Source organism: Ixodes scapularis, unplaced genomic scaffold (assembly GCF_016920785.2).
Source record: "Ixodes scapularis isolate PalLabHiFi unplaced genomic scaffold, ASM1692078v2 PGA_scaffold6__148_contigs__length_123643588, whole genome shotgun sequence".
NCBI classification, from domain to species: Eukaryota; Metazoa; Arthropoda; class Arachnida; order Ixodida; family Ixodidae; genus Ixodes; species Ixodes scapularis.
This window is the reverse complement of record NW_024609881.1, coordinates 118,117,893-118,129,879: the sequence shown is the minus strand read 5'-3', so window position 1 is coordinate 118,129,879 and position 11,987 is coordinate 118,117,893. Positions and strand designations below refer to the sequence as shown.

Below are 11,987 nucleotides of genomic sequence, written 5' to 3'. Positions count from 1 at the left end.
TCAACAGACCAAGGAACAAATATGCCTCTGTCTCTGAGCCATGTCTTCACAGGTAACGTGTTACTGTGAAGTTTAAAGAAAAAACTTTTCACGGCTGGAGGAACACACATTTTCTTGACACGGCAGAGAAAATCCTGACCAGGCCTGTCATGCATCACCGACTTGTTACGCTTGGTCTGTTCCCGCTTCCGATTTTCAGTATCGACGTCGATCATCGCCGCTACCTTCTACACTTTTGCAGCACGAGCGACGTCGCGACCGAAAATAGCTAGAAGAATCTCATCATTGTTTTGGCGTCCATTCTGCTGCGTTCATGCAAATAAACCACCACACGTCAAATTATTTACGCAAAGTTTAGCGGCGTAACAAGTCTCGATAATTTCGCTCGGGCGATTGAAGTGATAAGACATTGCTATAAGGACGTAGAATCGACAATTCCAACACAAAAAAAAGTATGCAGACTCACACAGACGCCGACAACATGACATTCCAATGGTTTGTTGACGCGGGACACGGTGCTTCTTGCCCGCACTCCATTGCGCATGCGTTCGAACTGTCGTCTGCTCTTTCAAACTTGTCTGCTTTTTGTCGTCAGCTCGTTCAAACGACAGCGGCGCGTAAACCAAACGTTGACCCGGTAATTGCGATAAGAACTAAGTGCAGGCCTCAAAACACTTTTGAACGTTGGTTGGGGTGAGTAGGCTAAGTGTAAACAGATACAAGAAGATGTTGATCATCGTTACCAGTGGCCATCACCGACTTGTAATGCCCGATTGTACTTGCGGTTTTCAGTATCGACGTCCACCATCTCAGCTACGGTCCACGCTTTTGCAGCCCGAGCGACGTCGCGACTGAAAATAGCGAGCAGAATTTCATCGTGGGAGTCAGGCTTTAGCGCCCATTCTGCGGCGTCCACGTGAAATGAATCGACACAAACTACATTATGCACGCGAAGTTTCGCGGTGTAACGAGCCTCGTTAATTTTGCTGAAGCTACTCAAGTAGTCAGTCAGTGTTAGGAGGACGTAGAATCAACAATTCCAACGCGAAAAAGAGCACGGGGACTCACATTGATGCCGACAACAACGGAATTCAATGGTTTGTTTATGGGCGACGGCGAGCTTCTTGCCCACCGTCCACCGCGCACGCGCGGCGCCGGCGGCGTCCGCTAGGGGCGCTCCCGTTTGTTTATAAACATGAGTTGGTGTATAGGGGGCTAATCGTAACGATCAGTCGGCTAAATAATCAAAATTCGTTAATTAACTTTTTATTAACGAAAATAGACATATGGTTCATATTAGAAACTTGCTCAGCGTCATCAAAAACCACTAATTCAGTAATTTTCAGAAAGACTTTGAGCGCGTGAAAAGCGTAGTAGTGCACTAAAGTTACCCCTCGTGGAGCAGGTACAAGGCTGGCGGTTGCGGTAAGGAGCCCGCGCGATTTTTCCGTCTCTTATCTAGCCCCTGCCTTGTACCTGCCCCACGAGTGGTCACTTTAGTACACTACTACGCTTATCACGCGCTCAAAGTATTTCTGAAAAATACGGATTTAGTGGTTTTCGATGACGCTGAGCAAGTTTCTAATTAGAACCATATGTCTAGTTTCGTTAATTAAAAAGTTATTTCACAATTTTTTTTTATTATTAGAGAGTTTTAGTAGATCGTTCCGATACCTCAGATAGCCCTGATAACGATACTATGCATGCGCAAGGGAAACGGTGGCGGAGTATCGGGGGTAGTTATCGGAGTCATGGGAACGATCTACTAAAACTCTCTATTTAGCCGACTGATCGTTGCGATTAGCCTCCTATACTATGTCCCCCTGGCCGCATAGCTCACCTGCACAAACCGCATAAGTGTAACTTTCACAGCTTTTTTTAAACAAATCTGTTAAGTAAAAAAAAAACAATAATAATTTGCTGTTATATTTCTGGATTAGTGTTTGCTTATTAGCGGCGAGAAGTATGGGCATCGCCGCCTGGTGGAATTCTTTCAGAACCTAGAGTGAGGATACTTCAACTTCCTCTGGTGGTGCAAGCAGGTGCAAGGCTACGCTTGTATGCACTATGAAAATGAAAACCTAACCGTGTGGGTAGCGCGTGCACTAACCGGGGCGAGGAAAAGAGAAGCGCCCCTAGCGAGCTTCTCATTGCGAATACAAATCAGCAACCCGTGTTGCCCTAAGCTGGAAGGCGATCTCTCTAGCGTCAAAAGTGCAGCTTTGGCGGGTTAAGGCCTGTTCACTCATGCTACGGAGCGCTATAAACCGAGCGCTGACTTTGCGCTAAGCGCGTGCTGACGGCAGCGTTCATCATATATGTATCGTACCGTCAAAACTGTTGCTCACTGCAGGCGATAAGTAGCTAACGACACGTGAACAGCGCTATATCAGCGCTCCACAGCATGTGGGAGAACCGGCCTTTAGTTGAACAGATTACTGACTTCACAGCGCACAAATATAGCACACACACATACTATTTTGGACAAACACACAACACACACACCGCGCTGAACCGTTCAACCCCGCGCATTCCAAACTGGTCAAGAGGGGTATTATAAAACTCTGCCTCAACAACTCACTTAACAAATCATGCAAACGTACTATCCAAGACTGCATTCACGCACAAATATTTCGCTTAAAAACCGGCGACCAGTTCGCGCTTTTCCCTTTCCCACCGCTTCCTCCTCTTCCCCCTCTACCCTGTCCACCGTTGCCTGTTTCCTCCTCCCCCATGATGAGGAGGATCTTCAGCCTTGCAGAATCTCGGGTATGGTCGTCGGCCTTTAACATCAGCAGGGTACCCTAGCCAGTTACTGACATCGATCGCCGAGAGCCTCCTCAATGCAATGAAAAAGGGTGAAGCTATTAAGACAAAACAAAAAATCAGGACAGCTAGACCTGCAGTTGTACCCTACAGCCAAAAGTTCCCCCATGGTCTCACAAAAGTAGCCAGTAGGCTCAACGTTGAAGTAATCTTCACTGCTCCCAACAAGCTCTTCAGCCTTCGCAAGAAAGTGAACAATCCATCGCACACACACACGCATGTGAACTGCAGAAAGGAACACCGCACCAGGTTTGTTCAGTGCACAAAAAAAAGTGGGGTACTCCTTTCCTCTTTCCCATGGAAAGGATACGTCGGGCAGTCTGGACGGTGTCTCAACGATCGACTTCGTGAGCATGACAATAATATTGCCACTAAAAACTCGGGTCCATCTGGGTATACACTGCCAGAATTGCGGGTGTGCGGCAAGTCTATAAAGTTGCACCATCCTAAACAGGCATGGTAACCAGGGAAATCTAATCACTGAGGCCGAATATATTGTTAGGCTTGACGATAAATCTGTCAGCACTCCACCTCTCACGTTGTCAGAAGAACGGTTAGGTTACCTGGCAACAAGAAGATAACTGCGAAAACTTTGTGTAGTGGGTCTTGTGTATTGGCTACACGGAGATAACTGCGAGTCAATTTTAGTGTATTGGTTCAGCGCAGTGTGTATGTTGTGCGTTTGTCAAAATTACTAGTGTTTGTGTTATTAGCGGCGAGATGTTTTAGTGGCGCCCTCCGACGGCTCCCCCTTGTGACGTCATTACCTTGCAAACAATAAGTTCGATGGTGTTTGTAAATAGCATGGGTGGAAGCTTGAAATCATTGCGCTCTCAAAGGGACACTGCCAACACCGTCAAAATTAAAGTTCTTTCATTCCTCTTATTTCGTCCATGATAAATACCCTTTCCGACGTCATAGTCAGCGTTCGGCCAATCGTGGAAGGCCGACCACAGCGACGCTTTCGGTCGCGCACGTCGCCAATAGTTGTGCACCGTGAAATCAGTAATTTGTGGCGTCGTCAACGGTGGAGATAGGTTTGATAACAGCGGCACAGCCATGTTGACTATGTTTATCTACGCCTCGGTTTCAACCGAAGATTTCGGGCTCAAACTACAACTCCTTTCGAAAAGTTTTGAAACGTCACGTTCACGTCAGTGACAACTTCGACAAACGACGAGTCTACTCACTTTTTTTTTTTTCGTCACAAACTTTCCAGTGATTAGGGTCGCTAAGCTCGTCAAACACAAAGTTGGGGCCGAAGTTCGCGGAGCGTGCGGATTGGACTCTGGCGACAATGGCATCACGCGGGACGAGATGTCAATCATCCAAGCTGTCTCGGTGCTCAGATTCCAGCGAGAATGTGAAACACAAAGACGTAGCGAGCTTGATTGGAGCGCGCGCGAGCAACACCGTGGAGCCAGGGGATTGAACGGCTGCACTGATGACGTCGCTCCCGCCTGTTCCTACATCCCTACGCCGCGTTAGAATCAATAATAAGTAGGGTGTACCTAGGCGGGCTGTAAATACTCTGAACTGTCTCGTCGCAAGACCATCGTTTGTGGAAGTTATTGGTGACGACAAAGTGACGTTTCACAACTTTGGGAAGGAGTTATTTGAGGCCATAATCTTCGCTTCGGAATCGAGGCGAAGATTGAACTTTGTGATATTGTGGAGCCGGTGCGCGGTGCACGTGGTTTGAGAGCTTATCTTCCGCCACTGTCAACAATGCTACCGGGGTCACCCGCAGGCGGTCTGTGTAGAGACGTCGGTAATGTCTGAGAGATGAGGAGGCGACGTGGGATGGCGAGAACGCCGGGGAAGGGAGAACAACTTTATTGAAAATGCGTGCAAAATCGGTTATGCTCCCTCCACGCACGGAGGACGAGCTTTCACGACGACGCGGCCACTACATCAGTCTCGTGCGTTCTGCTCCTCGAGGTTGTTGTTGTTGTTGTTGTTGTTCACGTTTAATAATATTACACAGCATTTTTTACATAAGGAAAGTCGACTGGGGGCTGAAATAACGACGCAATGCTTTAAACGTAATATCTAAAAGCTCGACATTTCCGGCAGCTAATCTATTTAGTAACCTTGGCAGTCTATTTTTCAACGTATCTTGCCCGTAGATTGTTCTGTAAGTACTAACATTCCAAGGCTCACCATGGCGCGTAGTGTAGGCGGTAGTATTGCTTTGTAAGTTAGCTAGTCCTTTTAAAAACGATGATTTAGTTTTTACCTCTTGTTTAAAAGTTTTAGAAAGCCGATAATCGTACATTTTATGAATTGGCAATACATTATATTTTACGAACAACTCGTGCGTGTGAAAGTAAGACGGAATATTTTCAACAACTCTTAGGAACCGTTTTTGTAAGACATGTATTTTATGTAGATTTGCTTGAGTTGTGGATGCCCAGACTAAGTGGCAGTAGTTAAGCCTAGATGAAAACAAACTATTATAAATTAAAATCATAATATTTCGTGGCAGAATGTGCCGATTACGATAAACAAGTCCGACTATTTGGGACAGCTTACCGACTACGGAATCAGTATGTGTATCCCACGACAAAGTTTCTTGAAAAACAACCCCTAGTACTTTAAAACTAGAAACAACTTCAATGGGTGTCGAATTTAGCATTATTGGTTGATTTAACATGACACTTTTATTTTTACTACGAAATAAGACGGCCTTAGTTTTGTTTATATTTATCTTTAAGCTATTTTGGCACGTCCATTCGTCTAGTTTTTGTAACGTCGAATTTGCTTTATCGACTATCTCATTATATACATTTCCGGTTATAAATATGCTGGTATCATCAGCGTAAATAATCATATTAACATCTGATCCAACAGAGACGATGTCATTTACATACATATTAAAAAGAAAAGGACCCAGAATACTCCCCTGTGGTACACCGCAAGAAACAGGAAGTGGATCGGAGAAATGATCGTCTATACGGACTGTTTGTAAACGATGAAGTAGATAAGAGGTGATTAAGGATGCAGCCTTCCCTCTAAAACCATAACGTTGAAGTTTTTGAACAAGTAATGTATGATCTACATGATCAAATGCTTTAGTTAAATCTACAAAGATACCAAGAACCAATTTTCCTTCCTCGAGTGCGGTCAAGATTAGTTCTTTCTGCGCGAGCAGTGCGGACTCTGTACCGAGTCCTTTACGGAAACCAAATTGAGATTCATTTAGAAGGTTATGCTTCTGCTCAAAGTCAATAAAACGGTTTAAAATTATTCTTTCTAACACTTTTGAAAAAATTGGAAGTATCGACACGGGGCGGTAGTTTCCCATGTCTTTTTTATCGCCTTTCTTATACAACACATTTATATGGGCAACTTGCATTCTTCGAGGAAAAACAGCTTGACTAAGGCAAAGGTTAAATATATGCGTTATGTAAGGGGCAAGAAGTTCGACGGCGTGCTTAATTGGGTTTATCTGAAATCCATCAGCGTCTTTAGCCTTGCTGTTGCTTAAATTTATAATTGTAGTGATAACTTCTTTTTCATTTACAGGGTTAAGAAAAATAGAATTCGGGTTGGACGGAATGTTCACGAGGTTACAGTTCGTTACGGTTTTATTAACAATATTCACGAAATATTTGTTAAAAGCATCTGCAAGTGCTTTTCCAGGTCTTGCTTCCTCGCTACTTCCGCGGGTCCGAGAGGGCCGCCGCCCCCTTCCTGGGGGTGCTGCCCCCCTTCTCCCCGGTTTCGCTCGGTCGCTGCCTCTCTAGAGCTGCCGAGACCTGCTGGACGGCCTTGAGTTGCGTCTCTTGATCGTAGCTCCTCGTTGCAGCCTCTAGCTGCGGCGGGATCGTCGTCTTCTCGCTGGCTTCTCGCGGGTTTACGCTACAGTCCCAAAGAATGTGAGCCGCGGTAGCTCTCTCCTTCGCGCACAGTCTACACACGTCACTCGCGTACACACTCGGACACACGTGCTTAGCTAGCACCGGGGTGAGCAGGGACCCCGTCTGTAATTGTCTGTATAACACTGCCTCCTTCCGGGTAAGCCCTGGGTGAGGTGGCGGCATAGTCTGTCTGTTTAGTCTGTACCACTTCACTATTTCGTTGAAGGAGGTCATCTTGTCCTTGGCACTGTACCGCGACCAACACTCCGAGTCGGCCGTGTTTGCAGCTGCGCGGTTGGTTAGTCCTCGCGCGGCCGCGTTGACCGTCTCGTTGTGGTTCGCGTTCCCGCGTTCCGACACGTCACTGCCCATGTGGGCCGGAAACCACTTGATCGCCACAGCACTTTTGCGTCCGATGTCTTCGGCCTTGTGCAGTATGCGCGCGGCCTCACTACATACCCTACCCTTGACGTAGTTCTTCACTGCCGTTCTAGAGTCACACAACACTGTAGTGCATCCGGGGTCAGAAACGGCCAAGGCGATGGCCACCTCCTCCGCCCGGTGCGCTTCTCGAGTCCGGACGCTCGCCGCGGTCTTCTTTGCACCCGTCGATGCCCCGACGACCACCGCCCCGTATGCGTCGCTGCTCCCTCGATACTCCGCCGCGTCCACGTAGACGGCGCCTTCTTCTCTGGCGTGGAGGTCCACGAGAGCCCTGGCCCTCGCCAACCTCCGCTCCTTGTTGCGCTCCGGGTTCACGTTCCTCGGGATCGGGTGGACCCTGAGCTTTCTGTCGACGCTATCCGGTATAGGTACGTTGTTCTGCTGCTTGCCTTCACTCGGATCGAGGCCAAGGTCCCGCAGTATCTGTCTTCCGATTCTCGTTTCAGAGAGACGCTCGAGTTCCGCCGTTCTTTGTGCCTCGGCTATTTCGTCCAGCGTGTTGTGGACTCCTAGCGCCATGCATTTTTCGGTGCTCATGCTCCCGAGGAGACCGAGTGCCGCCTTATACGCCTTGTGTATAGTGGCGTCTATCTTGTTACGTTCACTCGGCCTTCAGTTGTGGAAGGCGGCCACGTACGTTATGTGGCTAACTGCGAAGGATTGAACGAGCCTAGTCAGGCTCTCCTCCTTCATCCCCGCTCTTCTGTTGGACACCCTCGTGATGAGTCTCATTGCCGCGGCCGCTTTGCCCGCGAGCTTTTTCACCGTTTCACCGTTGACACGGTTTCGCTCGATGAGCAGCGCGAGCACTCGAATCTTCTCGACCTCCGGTATTTCTTGTCGTCCTGCCGTCTTCACCATGATCTTGGGACGCTCGTACTTGACTTCCATATTCTTTCTTTTCCTGCCCGCTCCTTCAGTGGAATCACCAGCAGCTCTGACTTGGCCGGAGAGCAGACGAGTCCAGACCCGTCCAGCTGCTCCTCGATGGCGTTGAACGTTTCTTGCAGCGTTGTCTCGATGTGTCCGTCGCTTCCTCCCGGTACCCATAGCGTAACGTCGTCGGCGTAGATGGTGTGCCGGACTCCCGCTACTCTTTCTAGCCGGTTGGCCACCCCGATCATCACGAGGTTGAAGAGTAACGGGGAGGTCACCGAGCCCTGCGGGGTTCCGACGCTGCCCAGCTTCTTCTCTTCGAGCTGCAGGTCTCCCACGCAGATTTCAAATAAAATAAAATCAAATCAGTTTTATTTTCACCTTGTACAAAAAAGATGAAGGAGCTGTGGAAAAAAGCTACAGCATTGCAGTTTGACGGGTCCACTGACCCTTAATATTGGCAGCTCAGCAGCATCGTGCTAAAGTATTCACAGAAGAGAAAAACAAGAAATGCGGGAAGAAAAGTAATCTTAACAATACATTGCAACAACACACTCACCAAAAAAAAATCATTGTGATCATAAATGTTTAGGGCGCACACATGTAAACAAAAAAAAATCGTAAAAAATTATACTTTCTCGGTTTCATACATTCTACGGAGTTCACTGTACTTACAGGTAAATAAATCAAAATGCACAATATGATATCTATTTAATAAAGACGGTAGTATGAAACTTGGGCAATCTTTTTTACAGTTCGAACGAGGTGTACGCACTACCCAATTTTCTATATCTTGTTGAGTAACTAGTTATGCATGATTGTAAACCTAAGACTGGGACAGAAAGAGAACACAACAGAAGGTAGTAAAAGAGGAGGAAACTTCTCAATTGAGACGTTGCCTCCTCTTTTACTACCTTCTGTTGTGTTCTCTTCCTGCCCCAGTCTCAGGTTTACAATCATGTTCAACTTACACCAGCTCGCCTGCACTCTTACTATTTTTTCGTTAACTAGTTATGTTCTTTATTTGAAGATGAGCCAGATCACGTAAGTTAGTAATATTGTTTCGTGTTACTAATTTATACCTCGAACTTAATCGATATCTATACAAGTTGAATGCACTAATCACATGGGAGCGGTAGAACAAGTTAGTACTTGGCGCTCCATAAGGCTCATTGTAAATATGCCGAAGACATTTTTTTTTTGTAATATATGAACAAGTTGAAGGTTTCAAAATGTTGTTGTTCCCCATACCAATAGACCGATCTCACCAGCCAGTTTGACTACGCCACCGCTGCCGCAAAGCATCGAGGGAACTTTAGTCTTTCTGCGCGTGCGACAACTTCGCTGGAGCTCTGCGCGTGCAGGCCACGAACAGTCTCGTGCACTGCCGATTGCCTCCTGTGAACTAAAGTTATGGCTGCCTCGCGCATGTGTCGAACGCTTGGTGAGATCGGTCTATTGACAATAGTTTAGATGAGAGTGGTCCGTTCCGTCAGGAAGTCTTTGATGTACTCAATGCCGGGGAAAAGGCAAAAAAGGAAAAGGTAGGACCAACACACACACACACACACACACACACACACACACACACACACACACACACACACACACACACAAATAGAAGTCAGGAAGGGCCGTAGAAATTGTTGGGGAGAGAGGAAAAAAGCGAGAGAGAGAGAGAGACGGGTGATGGTAGTGAAGAAGGGGGATATCTCTTCCCCCGAATATTTAGAGCGCAGCTCTCAGGCGCCCGTTTCGGGCTTGAGCGGCGTCGCCGTCGGCGTAGCAGCGCGAGTTGCATTATGGGACGTTTCCCCGCTAAATTTAGCGGGGAAATTGACGTCACGTGACCTAAACACCGATTTAGTTTCCCCGCTAAACGGGAGGGGAGCAGGAGAAGAGGAAGGGAGGTGTTAAGTAACGAAGGATTTCGTTTGTAATAAGTAAGATTCGCTTTAGAAAAGTTTATCTTTCTATAATTGCGTCGGCATTTTTTTTTTAATCTGCCTATGTTTGTGTCGGCATTCTGGGGCGTTTGCTCGCAGACCCCCGGCTGGGGGTACGCTCGCGGGATAGCATGAACGGGGAGTCGTCTTCCGCCTCCAGGCACGGGGGCTTCAAGCTGCCGCGGGGCTCGGTGGAGAAGAGTCGGACCCCGGTCGTTAACAAACGGATTGGGTTTTAGTTTGGGGCGCCGGAACACCCGCGTCTTGTGCTTCTGTCCGCACTTGTGGCTTTTGAGCGGGTGTGCTTGTGTCCGGCGTATTTCGCCGCTTAGTGTAGAAACTTCTCTTTTAATCGACGCAATAACTTAACAGGGTGGCGCCAGCCAGGCGGCGAGGAAAGCATGTAGTGACTCTACAAGGAACTTGGTATTGACCGTTGAGGTGTCGGAGGGGGATCACGTTGACAGTTCGCTGATCAATGGGTAAGAGTGCACCACGTGACAATGGACAAGTTTGAAGTGATTGGTCGGTCTCTGGAGGGAAAGGAAGGCCCTACGAGTCCAGAAAAGGGGTGCCGAGAGGATTCTCGAGGGATTCGACTTTTGAGATCAGGGAGATTCAGCTCTTGAGACTGGGACTAAAGTATCGGTTTTAATTTAGGGAATTTTGTAATTTAAATTACTGTTGACTTGTTGTCGTTTTGTTTTGAAATAAACATGGCCACACTGGCCATCGTAAACCAACCGACGTCGTAATGTGTCCAGCGGGATCGAACAACTTTTAGTTTAATTTTTTTTTTTTCTTATGCGACTTCCCGGGGGACTTCCATCGGGCGAACACCATCGTCGGTCGTCACCATCCTGACCGGCCCCCTCCCTTCGGAAAGTTGACTGTAGGGTACGGAGGGGGGTGGAGGGACTTACCCTCCCTTCCTCCTCCTCTAGAGCTGTGCTCTAATTCGATATTACAAAGAACTGTAAACGTATTTCACTTTCTTTTTTTATTATAACTCTCTAAAATGCTACGGTCAGGGGCTGGGGCGATACCCCCCTCCCCTTCCTTACACCTTTATGCTCCTTGCCCCCTCTTTCGATGCCACTGGGGGGAGGGTGGGTGAATCGCCCCCCTCCCCGTCCTCCTGTTTCGACGACCCTGCTCAGAGTCAGAGGCGTTTGAACTGAGCGATGACGAGGAACAGCACAGTGTGAAATTTTCGAAATAATGGTTCTAGAGATTCTAGACTTAAAACGGCTCGCGTTCCATGAACTCACGAGCGGTCATGACAGACTTTCAAGCGAGAGGCTCGTGCCAGGGCTCGTTGTATATAGGGAGTATTCACTGGACGCCATATTTGTGGGCGCTGTTTAGAGCGCATGCTCAGAACGAGCTCACATCAATAGGCTGCTAAGACCGGCACTCTTGATGGTGCGGAATGCACGTTGCAAAAGAACGTGGAAGCTCGCCATCAGCTCGCGCTCAGTATTCGCGCTCACAGCTATGGCAGCCAGTGAATACTCCCTATTAGCGGCGAGATGTTTTGGTGGCGCCCTCCTATGGTTCCCCCTTGTGACGTCATTACCTTGCGAACAACAAGTTCGATGGTGTTTGTAAATGGCATGGTGGAAGCCTGAAATCATTGAGCTCTCAAAGCAACACTGCCAACACCGTCGAAATTAAAGTTCTTTCATTCCTCTTATTTCTGTCGATGGTATACCCTTTCCGACGTCATAGTCAGCTTTTGGGCCAATCGTGGAAGGCCGACCACAGCGACGCTTTCGGCCGCGCACGTCGCCAATAGGCGCGTTTAGTAATGTCCTATTATAGTTCACACCTTTGACGTCAGGGTCAGGATTATCAGTTGTGAACGAGAAATTTGATGGTGCGTGTTGAAATCGACGGTGACAAGTTTGGTTGTGTACGATGAAAGTTTGGTGTCCTCGCGTTCCCGAAACATCATCGTCAATATTGACAACTCGACAGTACTCTTATTTCCGTTGATGAACGCAAAATTAATCCCAGTTTGGCTAGTGCA

General features: G+C 47.7%; 1 pseudogene; it reads right to left on the bottom strand.

The window, feature by feature from the left end:
- Positions 1-6,485: 6,485 nt before the first annotated feature.
- LOC120840470 lies at positions 6,486-9,514 on the bottom strand (annotated as a pseudogene).
- Between the last annotated feature and the right edge of the window lie 2,473 nt (positions 9,515-11,987).